Raw genomic sequence first — 16685 nt, forward strand, 5'->3', positions numbered from 1 at the left:
GATGATAGGACGGGGAAGGGACGCCAAATGTGTCCTTATATGGGAAAATGTTATCGAACCGATCTTCGGTATCCAGTACTTTGATCTCGATACTCGTACTTTTTTTCTCGATACTATCCAACTGAATAGTTTTACTCATATTGGTACTTTATAGCAGGTATCGTATTGAATGATCCTAGTAATGATTTACTACATTTTTATTATTTTCCCAAACGTTTGGACGTGTGACTCAGTTTCTACATTTTGAACAACTGAACGCGCGGCGTGCATGCGAGCGAAAAACACATGCGATGCTTCGCCAACTTTGGCAACGTTTCATTCGCAGTTCGTTCACTTAGAAATCCGTTCTTTTCACGATTAGACTTTCTTGTTTTTCTACTGTTGTTTAAACTAGTTTGACCCCAAGAACTACTGAATCGTCAGAAAGAATGGAGCCTACCAAAAGAGACATTTGGCAGCATTTTGATAAACTGGGTAGTAATGAAGTGAAGTGCAAAAAGCGGTTCAAACTTCGAAGTCTTCGGGTAATACCTCGAACGCGGAAAAGCATTTAAGAAAATAACCCACCACAAAACCAAGGTAAAATGATTTACTTCACAAAATAAAGACGAGAGTGATTGCTCGTCACAAATTTGTTAGTCTAAATTATTAATATCCTAAAAAATAATTATCTGTTATAAAATTTATACCAGTGCTTGATTTAACACTTGTATTATTGTATTTAAAATTATGAGAATCGACTTTCTGTCTTCACTACTGACAGTTGTTTTCAAAACAGAGATGAACAGATCTGAACTGAAGATATCTACTCAGATCTTATCTTACTACACGCTGAGGTGACAAAAGTTATGGGATCTCTCTTACTATTGTGTCGGACTCCTTTTGCCTGGCGCAGTGCAGAAACTCTACGTGGCGCGAACTCAACATGTCGTTGGAAGCCCCCTGCAGAAATATTCAGTCATGTTGCCTCGATGCTCTCCCTAATTGCAAAAGGTTTGCATGTGAAGGATTCTGTGCCCGAACTGACCTCTCCATTATGTCCCAAAAATGTTCCATGGAATTTATGTCGGTCGGTCTGGCTGGCCAGGAATTTATATCGGTCGGTCTGGCTGGCCAAACCACTCGCCCGAATTGTTCAGAATGCTCTTCAAATCAATCGCGAACGATTGTGGCCCGGTGGCATAGCGCATTGTCAGCCATAAAAATCCCACCACTGAATGGCTGCAAATGGTCTCCAAGTAGCCGAACATAACCATTTCCAGTCAGTGATCGGTTCAGTTGGACAAGAGGACCCAATCCGATCCATGTATACACAGCCCACACCATTATGGAGCCAAAGCACCTTGCACAGTGCCGTGTTGACAAGTGCCGGCCGGGGTTGCCGAGCGGTTCTAGGCGCTACAGTCTGGAACCGCGCGACCGCTAAGGCCGCAGGTTCGAATCCTGCCTCGGGCATGGATGTGTGTGATGTCCTTAGGTTAGTTAGGTTTAAGTAGTTCTAAGTTCCAGGGGAGTGATGACCTCAGAAGTTAAGTCCCATAGTGCTCAGAGCCATTTGAACCATTTTTTGTTTGGTCCAAGTCTTCGTGGGGTTTGCCTCACACTCGAACCCTACTATCAGCTCTTACCAACTGAAATCGGGACTCATCGGCCTAGACCACAGTTTTCCAGTCGTCTACGGGCCAACCGATATGTTTACGAGCCCAGGAGAGGCGTTGCAGGCGATGTGCTATTAGCAAAGGCACTCGCCTTGTTCGTCTGCTGCCATAGCTCATTAAGGGGACCACACCCTGCCCATCCATCTAACCCATGTTAATTTATGCTAGTATTTAACCCATTTCTGAAAAAAAAACTATTTGATGCAGGACCTTAATAATTTTACTGTATGTTACATGATGCTAATATAGTCAACTGCACTAAAATCTACTTTATCCATTTTATAGTTTTTAATAAAAACTTTTTTAAATTTATTAACAAAACATTTCAAGTTTTTTCTGCAGAAAATATTTTTTGTGAACTTCCTAATGGGGGAATATTAATGAATGTAGTACCAGAGGTGGCTTTTATGTTATGCAGTGTAAGACGTGTATATTTCTATTGTCTATTGTCAAATCACAATTTATGAAAGATGTTTATATTTTATTAATAGGATTAAGTAGGAATAATTAATATTTGTCATGTTGGAAATAATTGTGGTAGCAGGGAATATCTGCACCAAAGTATTGTTGATATAACTTTAAAAAGGGCGGGAGAAACCGCGTACGGATACATTTTAAGAAAAGAGCGGGAAAGACCGCGCTTTGATACATTTTGTAATGGTAGCAGGGATTGTCTGCACCAGAAAGCATTGTTGGCAGGAGAGACCGCACTTTAGCGTTCGTAGGATGCCAGTAGTAAGCGAGAAGTGAAGCGAGTCGGTAGCAGGTCTGAAGCGAGAGGTTGAGAGGAGCGGTGTGCCTGCCAGCCACTAGCTATGATTTACAAGAGATTATAAACAGATGTACAGAGACATCAGCTAACTATTATGATAAGAGGAACTATTATTATTGAATAAATTTTTTGAGAAACTCATCAAGACTACTGAAGGTATGTTTGCGCATTGCTAGTTGTAAGATTATTGTAAAGAGTAAGTCTCATTTGAACATTTGTAAAATCATTTCATTCATAATATAATTAACTTTTGCCAGCAATATTGCATTTCTAATTATAATCCGTCCCAAAAACCATCAACGTAAAACTTTAAAAATTTTATTATTGTCAAGAAAAAGTTTAACTATGAATTACGTATCTTCAGTCAAATTAATTAAAGAATAACCTCAGCTTTGCTATTAAAGAATAACGTCAGCTTTGGTAATAAATACAGCCACTTATTATGAAAGCCCACCAGCAGCTAATATAGTAAAACAGAGTAAGTATATTCATGTCGCAGTTCGATGTAACAGTCAGATGGCGATCCGGTAACAGTAAAAAAGGTAAGGAACAGTTTTGGGTTATTGAGGGCCACGACGACGACACATTCTATGTTTCGTCGAAATAATCAGAAAATCACTTTTAATTATAAGCAGCGATTAAATTTGTATGCGAAGATAGAGAAAGAGAATAAATTTCAAAGGGAAGATTTCATTTGTTATTATTAAGCTAGAGATAGAAATCCTAAGGAAAGGTTTCATAGTTTATTGTAAAAGGGAAGGTTATCATTAACAAAAGAAGTATAGAGGATACGGGAAGGTTTCAGCAGAGTCTCTGAAAATTTCTTTCATTTATCTATGATAGTTTCTGATATAATGGGACATATGTACTGAAAATGCGGGAAATTGACTTTAAAGAAAAAACTTTTGAAATTTGTTACTTACAGTTAATTAAAACTGTCCTGCTGCATATAATGGCCCTTCTTTGGCCTCTAGCAAGTCCTCCAGCTTCTTTTTCACCTTCATGGATGTTTGTCTTGCTTTCTTGGCCATATTAGATGCAGACCTGTCTGCATCTGCTTACCTCATTTTATCGCAATCTTGCAGCCCGGTGATCATTTTTTCACCATGATTAATTCCCAGCTTTTACAGTACCCAACACTTTCCAATATTACCACAGTTGAATGTAATAGCAGCATCATGAACTCCTAGTTTCATTGTATGCATGCCTACAAATACAATTTTACGAAGGCGGTTCCAAATTATGCTGCTGAAACATTCATTTGGTTTCTGTGTCTGCCCATGCAGACATTTCCTTAGAATGTCAGGATGTGCCAAGTCTCTCAAAATAGGTTTAATTGCTGTAATAACAGCAGCAGAAACAGAATGCTGGTGAGAATAAGATTCTCCAGTTGCCTGAGCCCTAGTGTATTTGCACCACGAATTTTCTCCTGATGGACAAAATCCATGACATGGCTTATCATCAGTAGAGGAGGAATATGGCCCAAACATCTCTCTTCATTGCCTCCAGATTTTCTTTATTTCTCCTAATTGCCTGCTCACAGCATGCCTGCAAGTTTTCTATAACAACTACTCGCAATCACACTTGAACAAAACTAACCGCGTGTTTGAAAGCGTGTTGTTTACAAACAGCAGAAACAAAAGAATACCGACCGTTGCATTCCAAGGATAGCCAACACACTCGGGAGTAAAAAAAATCCCTAACGTGCAATGTAGGGGATATAAAGATCTAAAATATATGCAGAAAAGTGGGTGACAGAAAAGTGGACGTGGCACATAAACACACGTGGCAGGAAAATGCTCGAAAAAAAATTCAGCAAAATCCTATTCAGAGTACTTAAATAAAACCTTAATCTATCGAAACATGATGAAAACCGAAAATCGATTTTTTTCGACCTGAACCACGGTGTGGTCTCTTTAACACCAAATTTCGCCGCACTACGACAAAGGATTCGTTCGTCATACGTCCTACAATTATTTCTGCAGTTATTTTATACAGTTTTGTTTGTCTGTTAGCGATGACAAATCTACGCAAACGCCGCTCTGTCGAGAATGCCAGAGGCCACTGCGTTGTCTGTGGTGACAGAAATGTCTGAAATTAGGCATTCTCAGCACACTCCCTAGAGATGTCCTACGAGCGTAGCTCCAACTGCTATCCCGCGTTCAATGTCTGTTAACCCGTCGTGCGACCATAATCACGTCACAGACCTTTCCACGTAAATCACCTGAGTACAAATGACAGCTCCGAAAATGCACTGCCCTTTTGTACCATGTGTACGCGGTGCCACCGCCATCCGTATATGTCCATGACTCTTGTCATCTCACTGTGTAAAGACAAGTCGTTGTTTAACTAAAAATCTCGAAAAGTTCTTGACAGTTTTTCTTCAAATTTTCACGTCATACTCTAATAAACGATCGGGTGGGCAAAGGCTACATACACATACACATTATATGTGAATGGTGTTTAAATATACATGTACTGTATAAAGAGGAAATGTTTTTAGAAAAAATCTCGATAAGTTATTGACCGATTCTAATAAACTTCCGGACTCACAAAGGCTACATATTTTGATTACACCGGGTGATCAAAAAGTGAGTATAAATTTGAAAACTGAATAAATCATGGAATATTGTAGATAGAGAGGTACAAATTGACACACAAGCTTGGAATGACATGGAGTTTTATTATAACCAAAAAAATACAAAAGTTCAAAAAATGTTCGACAGATGCGCTTCATCTGATCAGAATAGCAATAATTAGCATAAGAAAGTAAGACAAAGCAAAGATGATGTTCTTTAGAGGAAATGCTCAATATGTCCACCATCATTTCTCAACAATAGCTGTAGTCGAGGAATAATGTTGTGAACAGCACTGTAAAGCATGTCCGGAGTTATGGTGAGGCATTGGCGTCGGTTGTTGTCTTTCAGCATCCCTAGAGATGTCGGTCGATCACGATACACTTGCGACTTCAGGTAACCCCAAAGCCAATAATCGCACGGACTGAGGTCTGGGGACCTGGGAGGCCAAGCATGACGAAAGTGGCGGCTGAGTACAAGATCATCACCAAACGACGCGCGCAAGAGATCTTTCACGCGTCTGGCAATATGGGGTAGAGCGCCATCCTGCATAAACATCGTACGTTCTAGCACGTGTTTATCACCCAGGCTGGGGATGATGCGATTCTGTAACATATCGGTGTACTTCTCCCAAGAATCACGCATTTCCACCAGAAAAAAGGCCCGATAGCGGTAGATGTGATAAATCCAACCCATACCGTGACTTTCTCGTCGTGCAGTGGAGTTTCCACGACAGTTCTAGGGTTTTCGGTAGCCGAAATTCTGCAGTTGTTGGCGTTGACAGACCCTCGGAGCGTGAAATGAGCTTCGTCGGTCCACAACACGTTACTTAACCAATCGTCATCTTTCGCCATCTTTTGAAACGCCCACACCACAAATGCCCTCTGCTTCATTAAATCGCCAGGTAATAGTTCATGATGCCGTTGGATTTTGAACGGATATCATGGGAGGGTACGCCTCAGTGCCAACCAAACAGTAGTGAAGGAATGCCGTGCATAGACTAACCCGCTACAGTCTCCGTTTCTTCCTGATCTGTCTCAGCAGCATTACGCCTTTTGCTCGGTCGGCCATTACGTGGTCTACCGTCCAAACAACCTGTGGCTTCGAACTTCGAAATCATTCTCGCCACAGCTGCATTTGTCAACGTACCTTTACCCGTTAGAATCCCCTTCCTATGGCGATAGAATCGTAACGCTGAACTAGCACATTCCCCATTCTGATAATAGAGCTTCACTAAAAGCGCCTTTTCAAGTAACGTCAACATGCTGCGACTGCTGACGCATCTGATTCTCTCTCTCATTACAGATCTTTTTTTATACATGATTGTCATGCGCAGTCACTGACGTTTTGCTGCCCAGCGCCATCTGTCGGACATTTTATGAACTTTGTTTTTTTTTCTTTGGTTCTAATAAAACCCCATGTCATTCCAAGCATGTGTGTAAATTTTTACCTCTCTATCTACATTATTCCGCGATTTATTAAGTTTTCAAATTTATACTGACTTTTTGATCAGCCGGCATATATGTTCGGACAGACATACGCTACATATTTTTAAAAATATGTAATACGGTGTATAAGTGCCAACGGCGTTGCCGCAATAGTAACACCGGTTCCCGTCAGATCACCGAAGTTAAGCGCTGTCGGGCTGGGCTAGCACTTGGATAGGAGACCATCCGGTCTGCCGGGTGCTGTTGGCAAACGGGGTGCACTCAGCCCCTGTGAGGCAAACTGAGGAGCTACTTGATTGAGAAGTAGCGGCTCCGGTCTCGTAAACTGACATACGGCCGGGAGAGCGGCGTGCTGACCACATGCCCCTCCATATCAGCATCCAGTGACGTCTGTGAGCTGAGAATGACACAGCGGTGGGTCGGTACCGTTGCGCATTCATGGCCTATTCGAGGGAGTTGAGTTTGGGTGTATATGTACACTGTCGAAATGAGAAAGGTTGTTCACAAAAATCTCGAATGGTTTTTGACGAAATTATTTACATTTTTTACACGATACTCGAATAAACGTAAGGACAGATAAATGCACTTTCTTTATAAAATATAAATTGTATATAAATACATACATACTTCATAAAAGTCAAACGTTGTTACGAAAATTGTCCAAAACCGCTTCTCTGAATTACTTCAAATTTTTACACTACCCTCTAGTAAATCCTCTAGTAAACGTTCGGACAGACATAGGATACGATTTTTTTTAATACACTGATGCTCTAAAGAAACTGGTATAGGCACGCGTATTCAAACACAGAGATATGTAAACAAGCAGAATACGACCGTGCGGTCGGCAACACCTATGTAAGACAACAAATGTCTGGTGCAGTTGTTAGATCGGTCACTGCTGATACAATGGCAGGTTATCAAGATTTAAGTGCGTTTGAATGTGGTGTTGAATGGGACAAAGCATCTCCGAGATGGCAAAGAAGGGGGGATTTTCCCATATGACCATTTCACGAGTGTACCGTGAATATCAGGAATGCGGTAAAACATCAAATCTCCTACATCACTGCGGCCGGAAAAAGATCCTGCAAGAACGGGACCAACGACCACTGAATAGAATCGTTCAACGTGACAAAAGGGCAACCCTTTCGCAAATTTCTGCAGATTTCAATGCTGGGCCATCAACAAGAGTCAGCGTATGAACCATTCAACGAAACATCATCGATATGTGCTTTCGGAGCAGAAGGGCCACTCGTGTACCTTTGATGACTGCACGACACAAAGCTTTACGCCTCGCCTCGGCCCGTCAACACTGACATTGAACTGTTGATGACTGGAAGCGTGTTGCCTGGTCGGACGAGTCTCGTTTCAAACTGTATCGAGCGGATGGTCGTGTACGGATATGGAGACAACCACATGAATCCATGGACCCCACATGTCAGTGGGGGACTGTTCAAGCTGGTGGAGGCTCTGAAATGGCGTGGGGCGTATGGATTTGGAGCGATATGGGACTCCTGATACTTCTAGATACGACTCTGACAGGTGACACCCGCATCCATTCATGTTCATCGTGCAATCAAAGGTACTTGGGCAATTCTAACACGACAATTCGACACCCCACACGTCCAGAATTACTACAGAGTGGCTCCAGGAACACTCTTCTTAATTTAAAAACTTCCACTGGCCACTAAACTCCCCAGACATGAACATTATTGAGCATATATGAGATGCTTTGCAACGTGCTGTTCAGAGGAGATCTCGATCTCCTCGTACTCTAACGGATTTGTGGACAATCCTGCACGATTCATGGTGTTAATTACGTCCAGCACTATTTCAGACATCAGTCGAGCCAACGTCACGTCGTGTTGCGGCACTTTTGCGTGCTACACGATATTAGGCAAGTGTACTACTTTCTTTGGCTCTTCAGTGTATATATGGTATATAAATATATATGCACTATATAAAGAGTAACGTAGCTAACAAAGACCTCCGAAAGTTCTTGATCGGTTTACTTAAAACTTTTACACAATGCTCTAATAATACACTTATGGTAAATCATTGATTAAAGTTGTTACCAAAAATCTCGAAAATTACTTAGCCGATTTACTTCAAATTTTTCACGATACTCTAAAAACGTTCATACGGACATAAGCTGCATATTTTTTAAACATGTGTAGCATATAAATAAATATTTAATACATAAAGGGGAAACGTTGTAGGCAAAAATCTCGAAAATATCTTGACCAACTTAGTGCAAATTTTAACATGATACTCTTATTTTTGGATGGGCAAAGGTTACATATTTCTTTAAAATATGTGGTACATACATGTATAAATAGAACATAAAAGGGAAAGATTGTTAGCAAAAACCTCAAAAAATTCTTCACCGATTTACTTCAAAATTTTACACGATACTCTAATGAATAAACATTCGGACAGACACAGGCTACACTCTTTTAATATATATGGTACATAAATACATACATGTAATACATAAAGGGTAAACGTTGTTAGTAAATATTTCTAAAGATTCTTGTCTTTTTTGTATTTTTATTCCACTTCCAATAAACTTTCCGACAGATACATATATTTTGAATATATACTTCAAATAAACATTTATATAATACGTAAGGGGGAAACGCTCTTAGCAAAAATAACGAAAAGTTCTTGACCAATTTATTTCAGACTTTCACATCATACTCTAATAAACATTCAAATGGACTTTAACAGTATGTTTTTTAAATATGTGTGATAGACCTATATAAATATACATTTGATATATATATAGGTGAAACGCTGTTAGCAAAGATCTCGAATAATTATTGACAGTTTTAACTGATACTGTTACGCAATACTTTACTAACATTCAGACGGTCATAAGCTATACATTTTTTAAACGACAATAAAAATGTATTATGTTAAAGCAGGCTACATATTTTCTTTAAACGACAATGAAAAGATGTTATATTAAAACTAGCTGCGAGAAAGAAAGTGCTGTGCTGTGGAAATGTGCTGCTTCAATCTCTTTCTCGTAGTCGGTTTTAACTCAGATATCAGGGCATTTAGATAATCAGACAAATCGTTTCTTCCACACATGTTCTTTCTCCTTACCGGGATAGTGTCAAATCCCGGTATTCTATAGAATGCCTAGATGATATATAGAATGCGTGATGGTTATGGGCAAACTATGAAATACGAGGGTTGGAACTTAAATAGTGCCAACTACACTCCTGGAAATGGAAAAAAGAACACATTGACACCGGTGTGTCAGACCCACCATACTTGCTCCGGACACTGCGAGAGGGCTGTACAAGCAATGATCACACGCACGGCACAGCGGACACACCAGGAACCGCGGTGTTGGCCGTCGAATGGCGCTAGCTGCGCAGCATTTGTGCACCGCCGCCGTCAGTGTCAGCCAGTTTGCCGTGGCATACGGAGCTCCATCGCAGTCTTTAACACTGGTAGCATGCCGCGACAGCGTGGACGTGAACCTTATGTGCAGTTGACGGACTTTGAGCGAGGGCGTATAGTGGGCATGCGGGAGGCCGGGTGGACGTACCGCCGAATTGCTCAACACGTGGGGCGTGAGGTCTCCACAGTACATCGATGTTGTCGCCAGTGGTCGGCGGAAGGTGCACGTGCCCGTCGACCTGGGACCGGACCGCAGCGACGCACAGATGCACGCCAAGACCGTAGGATCCTACGCAGTGCCGTAGGGGACCGCACCGCCACTTCCCAGCAAATTAGGGACACTGTTGCTCCTGGGGTATCGGCGAGGACCATTCGCAACCGTCTCCATGAAGCTGGGCTACGGTCCCGCACACCGTTAGGCCGTCTTCCGCTCACGCCCCAACATCGTGCAGCCCGCCTCCAGTGGTGTCGCGACAGGCGTGAATGGAGGGACGAATGGAGACGTGTCGTCTTCAGCGATGAGAGTCGCTTCTGCCTTGGTGCCAATGATGGTCGTATGCGTGTTTGGCGCCGTGCAGGTGAGCGCCACAATCAGGACTGCATACGACCGAGGCACACAGGGCCAACACCCGGCATCATGGTGTGGGGAGCGATCTCCTACACTGGCCGTACACCACTGGTGATCGTCGAGGGGACACTGAATAGTGCACGGTACATCCAAACCGTCATCGAACCCATCGTTCTACCATTCCTAGACCGGCAAGGGAACTTGCTGTTCCAACAGGACAATGCACGTCCGCATGTATCCCGTGCCACCCAACGTGCTCTAGAAGGTGTAAATCAACTACCCTGGCCAGCAAGATCTCCGGATCTGTCCCCCATTGAGCATGTTTGGGACTGGATGAAGCGTCGTCTCACGCGGTCTGCACGTCCAGCACGAACGCTGGTCCAACTGAGGCGCCAGGTGGAAATGGCATGGCAAGCCGTTCCACAGGACTACATCCAGCATCTCTACGATCGTCTCCATGGGAGAATAGCAGCCTGCATTGCTGGGAAAGGTGGATATACACTGTACTAGTGCCGACATTGTGCATGCTCTGTTGTCTGTGTCTATGTGCCTGTGGTTCTGTCAGTGTGATCATGTGATGTATCTGACCCCAGGAATGTGTCAATAAAGTTTCCCCTTCCTGGGACAATGAATTCACGGTGTTCTTATTTCAATTTCCAGGAGTGTATTTATTCACAACCGATATAAAAGAGTTACATGTTTACAACTGTTACTGTCCTTCAGAGTAATCACCAGCGTAGTGCAGAACCCTTTGCCAGCGATGTGGAAGGCGTAGTATTTCGTTAGCAGAACCTGTTCTGTTGATGGTGCGAATGGAGTGGTCTAAAGTTATGGTGATTCTCGTGTACGACTGTGATCGTGTTATCCTAACGCATTACGTTCCTCCACTGCAGACCGTCAATGCACGGTATTACTGTTCGTTTTTGGAGTGATCACCTGCGACCAGCTTTGCGAAAGAAGCGGGGACACTTTCTGCGCAACCCAACCATCATTTTGCACGACAATGCGCGGGCGCATACAGCGCAAGCTGTGGCTGCTCTGTTCGGTCGATGGGACTGGGAAGTACTGTACCATCCACCATACTCCCCGGTCTTAAGTTTTCGTGACTTTGATTTGATTCCGAAGATGAAGGAATCACTTCGTGGCATTCGTTTCAGAACTATTCCAGAGAACCAACAGACAGTAGACCGATATACTGTGCCTTCCACATCGCTAGCAACGGTTCTACACAACACTGGTGATTACTTTGAAGGACAGTAACAGGTACAAACATGTAACTCCTTTGTATCGGTTGTGAATAAATAGTTGCCACTTTTTAAGTTCCAACCCTCGCATAAGTTTCTTGTGAAATGTTAAATACTTTTCCTAGGCATTCTATACAATTCCTAGGCATTATTCAGAATGACTAGAACCATTTAAGCAAATGTTAAAAGGGCACAAGATGAGAAGCCTTTATTAATTAATACGCATTACGAAATGAAACACAGGGTAATTTTACCGGAAAACAGTGAAACCAGAACTGTGATGGAAGTGCTTGTTACAATAAATGCTCACTTGTATTCGTCACACAAAAAAATTAGGTTTTGGCAATTTGATCTTGTATATACATTTCTCGACTTAAAGAAGAATGCGAACAGAATATTGCTACCGGTAAAACACAAAGCAGAACTGGCGTGGCCTACTAGTTGCAGCAGGGAAGGATAGAATGACTTTATGAATCGCACTTAATTTTCTTCTAGACACAAAGGCACCTCATATTTTGGCATTTCGTGTTGCACGTACACATGACGAATCTTTGGCCGCTTCCTGTGGACCGAGAAGCAGTTGCAGATCGAAGAGGTCGTGGTCAGGTGAATACTGATCTTACTCAGAGCTGCTTCAAGAATCCTTCTCTAGTTCGAAGTCGGTAAAAGTCATCTTCCGTCACGTTCATAACAACGGCCAACATAGTGTGAGTCACCCCGCCCTTTGTCGGAAAGGACAACACAGTTTTTAGCAGTTCTTTGCCGTCGTCGTCTTTAGCAGAATGTCCAGAGATGGCATGAAAGTTGCAGCCACACTTTTGAGAAGTACGAGCGTCGCTAGTTTCTTTTCAGCCGGCGCAATAGATCTCAGAAAAAGAAGGATTTTCAGTAACCACAGAAATGGAAGGATCTTAGATAATCATGGCTTCATCAGGCGGGAACGACGTCGAGAGACCTTCTTTACCTTTGCAGCCGAATAGGGCTTCGTATGGTGACCTGTTACCCCAGAATGAAAAGCTCTGTTTTTCATAAGTTGGACGAACCGCAATCCGTCACTCCAGCAGACAGTTTTTTTCATCTTACATCCAAACACACAGCATATTTTCAATGTCCTGATTTCCTCTTTCGATGTTCCCCTGACTTTGTGAGTAGCGCGTCTTGCCATGGACGACCTTCAAGTTGGGTCAATATTCCTTTAGGCTGCTTATCAAATTGTTTGCAAATTCCCTGCCGTTATCGGACGTTGGTTTATCAGGCAACGTAAATATGTCGATGAGGCTGCAGGCTACTTCTTCCGCTCTCTTTGATTTCAGAGACCTACAAACTTAGTGAGACGATCTTGGTAGACAATTACAAAATTGTACTCTCTATCACGATGGAACTGAAAATCGATGAGATCGACCTGAAAACTGGAACTGAATTCCGAAAACACTATTGGCTAGTCCACAACACCTTCTAGCTTCTTCTGGCAAAGCTCACAAAGGTGAATGTACAGCTCAGTATCATGACGGATAATATTCGTATCCTTGGGTGAAAGCTTCAACAACATACCACATCCTCCATGACCAGTAGCCAAATAGGCCTTACGGAGCATGTCCAATATTGGAGTCCGCGACGTAAAACTGAACAGCACTCGTATCTTCCTTAAAAAGACTGGTCAACTTAGTCTTATTCTCGACGATCATTACGTCATAGTGTTTCAGCAGTGAATAGTCCCGGGGTTCCTTCTTCGTGGCAGTCCTCGACTTTTTCACATTGTAGACTACCTTTTGGTAACTGGTTTCGGTAGGAAAACAGTTTTTAGCTGCATTGGCTCTTACGTGAGATAATTAACCGCAGAATCGTCGTTACAAGTCACCGTGGCGTGATTCCTGTCTTGGCACTACACTCCCTTCCGATATGGTGTTACAAGAACGGCTAAGGTTTATGGGAGAGCGTCTGTAGAACATCAGGCGGATGCTATACACTGGAGGACTATAGTTGCAATATCGATGGTGTGGTAGTTGGACGTCGTACTACAAAACGCCGTCTTCGCAGCTCTTGAACAATGACCCGACCGCTACCGCAAACAGTGGAGGCGAGAAAAAAATGGCGGGATTAGACGTATTAGCAGACAATCACTCAAAGTATACACTGCTTAGGCAATGTATAAAATATCGGCCTTTTCTTACTTTGACATTCGATTTTAGGTATTCTATACATTACCTAAGCATTGTATAGAATGCCGAATATAATTTTAAACAAAAACTGTGTATACAACAGAGTGCTGTTTTGTTTTCTTCGTTGTACTTAAGAGGAATGTTGTTTTTATGTCTTATCGACTTTGATCAGAATACTAACGTAATATGACATCTGAATCATCCGAAACTTTTCACTCATACCTGTTCACAGATTAAAACTGTGAGAAATACTGTCACTGAGGCTACTATCCTCACAGCAGTTGGAGACGTCTCTCCTTACCTCTTGTATTTATGATCTCAACTGATTTACCCATTCATTTTATGTGACTTCATTTTCCAATTGAGGTTTCGTTTGCAGTAACAATAAACAAGAGGCACGGTCAGAGAGAGAGAGAGAGAGAGAGAGAGAAATGTTCAAATGTGTGTGAAATCCTATGGGACTTAACTGCTAAGGTCATTAGCCCCTAAGCTTACACACTACTTAACCCACATTATCCTAAGGACAAACACACACGCCCATGCCCGAGGGAGGACTCGTACCTCCGCCGGGACCAGCCGCACAGTCCATGACTGCAGCGCCTAAGACCGCTCGGCTAATCCCGCGCGGCAGAGAGAGAGAGAGAGAGAGAGAGAGAGAGAGAGAGAGAGAGAGAGAGACCGGGGAGGGGGAAGATGAGATTGTCAAGAAGGGGGAGGAAACGGCCAGAGAAAGGGGTGAGTAAGAGGTAAACAGTGAGAAGGGGGAAGAGAGGGATAAACAGAAGGGGAGAAAAGAGATGGACAGAGAGCAGGCGGAGAAGAAGATAGGACGTTTATACAACTCCCATACATTTTTAGCAGTTGTGAAGCATTGCCAAGTTCTCTAGTCAAATATAAGCACCGGTATCTCAAGATATTGAAAATTTTCTTTCCATACTTTTGTGGCGACTGTGTGTTAGCTTTAAATTGGCCGATAAGCTCCTCAGTGCAGAACCGGCGGAAATCGCTAGACGTCGGAAGATTTAGGCCGACAGTCATTTATTTTTGGCAGCAGCCAAAGCCACCTACTGACGGTAGTGTCAGGTAGTTATTGTTGACTGTTGTGTTGTACTTCACACTGTTTCGTACTGTTTGCTTTGCTGGTGAAAAGTACACGTAATTGTTGCAGTTAGGACCTGAATTACACATGCCAATATGTAAGACGTTATACATGATATATGTTCACATCAGGTGTATCAGAAAATGACAATAAAAATTTGTGCCGGACCGCGACTGGAACCCTGCTTTACACGAGCGGCCATGTGAAAGGATTTGGTTGTCCGTGCTCGACTCACGGCCGGCCCAGACTTCCACATGTCATTTCTGTGTCACAACCTGTACCCGCATTACATTATTCCCGTATAGCGGAGGGCATTTTAACTGAAAGTCACTGCCTGGTATCGGCGGGTAAATACTATATTGCAATGCCTGTGTTGGTAAGAAGAACGATCCACTGTTCTTTCCGAGATACTATGCAATATCGTATTAAGACGTATTGGGTTACGAACAGTATTCCAGCGATCTTTACCTGTGTACGTGACTCCTACTTTCGCGGAATGCATATTTCGTCACCCTCGGTACGGCCCTCGAAGGAAAAGCAGTCAGACTAAGATTCATTGAAAGTACGTTAGAAAAATGAGGTAAGTACAAAATCTTCGTTCTATCGATTGTTGCGGATTGCTAGTCACATTGGGTCCCGTAACAGGTAGGATTAATGCAGCAGCTCATGCCGGGTGCATTTAGACAGCGCCGGAACGTTACGGCGATGGTCATGGAAGGTCAGTGGAAGACGTTACGAGAGCGGTGTTGTGTATCGCCGAGATTTTACCGTTAAAATTCCAAAGGCTACGTCCTAGAAGAATCCCACATACTGGTAATACTCGTGGCGGGAAAATCAAGAAAAAAATACGGAGGATTACCGACAATCAGTCTTAAGACTATTGGCCACCAACTATTAGTAACATTGCATCAAGCCATATAACAATGTCGACTCCGCAGAAGAAACGGGAGAAGGCAAAAGTAGAAGAAGAAGAAGAAAAGAAGATTCACACCGTTATGTAGCTTGTCGACAATAGATGTAAAGGAGTTGAAGATCTGATACAGAACGCCACCGACCACGCTACTAATATGCTAACTCGGTTGATTCTATAAAGTTCATAGAATAAACGAAGTGACCTAACAGAAGTAACGTTCAAAAACGATGAACTACCACCGCATCAATACTGTACGACAATACTGCGTAGGTGCGATTTCCGACTGCAGTAACGGAATTTCACTACATCTCTTGCAGACGATGCACGGCATTAGTCTGTGAAAACTGAAACGGCGCAGTTGCCCTGTTGAGTTGTGACTGTACTCACCGCAGAAGCCGCGAGCCAGCAGCTAGAGGACCGCAGCACTAATTTCCCGCGGACTGTCGAGCACGTGACTCCGTAGGCGGGGCAGCGAAAGCGCCGCGCTGCGGCCCATATTTGCAACACACACACTGCGCAGCGCACGCGAGTCGCATCGACACGACGGTATAGACGGTATGTCAACACACCTTGCCTAGCCCAGAACTGAACAGTGAAAGTTAGATAATTATAATACTTTCGTGTTTTTTATCGGCATGTTGCAAGTCTTTCAATTGGACGTCACCTGGGCGACTTGGATGCACCTGACCTACCGCATACCATCGGGGAAAGCGGACCCGCAGTTTGATGTGGAACCCGAACCACGTGTCAAAAATGTGTGTGTGAATTTCTATGGGACCAAACTGCTGAGGTCATCGGTCCCTAGACTTACACACTACTTAAAGTAACTTATGCTAA

At 43.0% G+C, this 16685-nt stretch overlaps 1 protein-coding gene across 1 annotated transcript in view; it reads right to left on the bottom strand.

The window, feature by feature from the left end:
• The window catches only part of LOC126190831 (lysosomal acid glucosylceramidase-like), a 132088-nt gene extending 115764 nt beyond the window's left edge, over positions 1 to 16324 (bottom strand). The window contains exon 1 of the mRNA XM_049931406.1: positions 16236 to 16324. The gene's annotated coding sequence lies outside the window, so the exon portion shown is untranslated. The remainder of the gene's footprint in view (positions 1 to 16235) is intronic.
• Positions 16325 to 16685: the final 361 nt, after the last annotated feature.

Source organism: Schistocerca cancellata, chromosome 6 (assembly GCF_023864275.1).
Source record: "Schistocerca cancellata isolate TAMUIC-IGC-003103 chromosome 6, iqSchCanc2.1, whole genome shotgun sequence".
In the NCBI taxonomy this organism is placed as follows: Eukaryota; Metazoa; Arthropoda; class Insecta; order Orthoptera; family Acrididae; genus Schistocerca; species Schistocerca cancellata.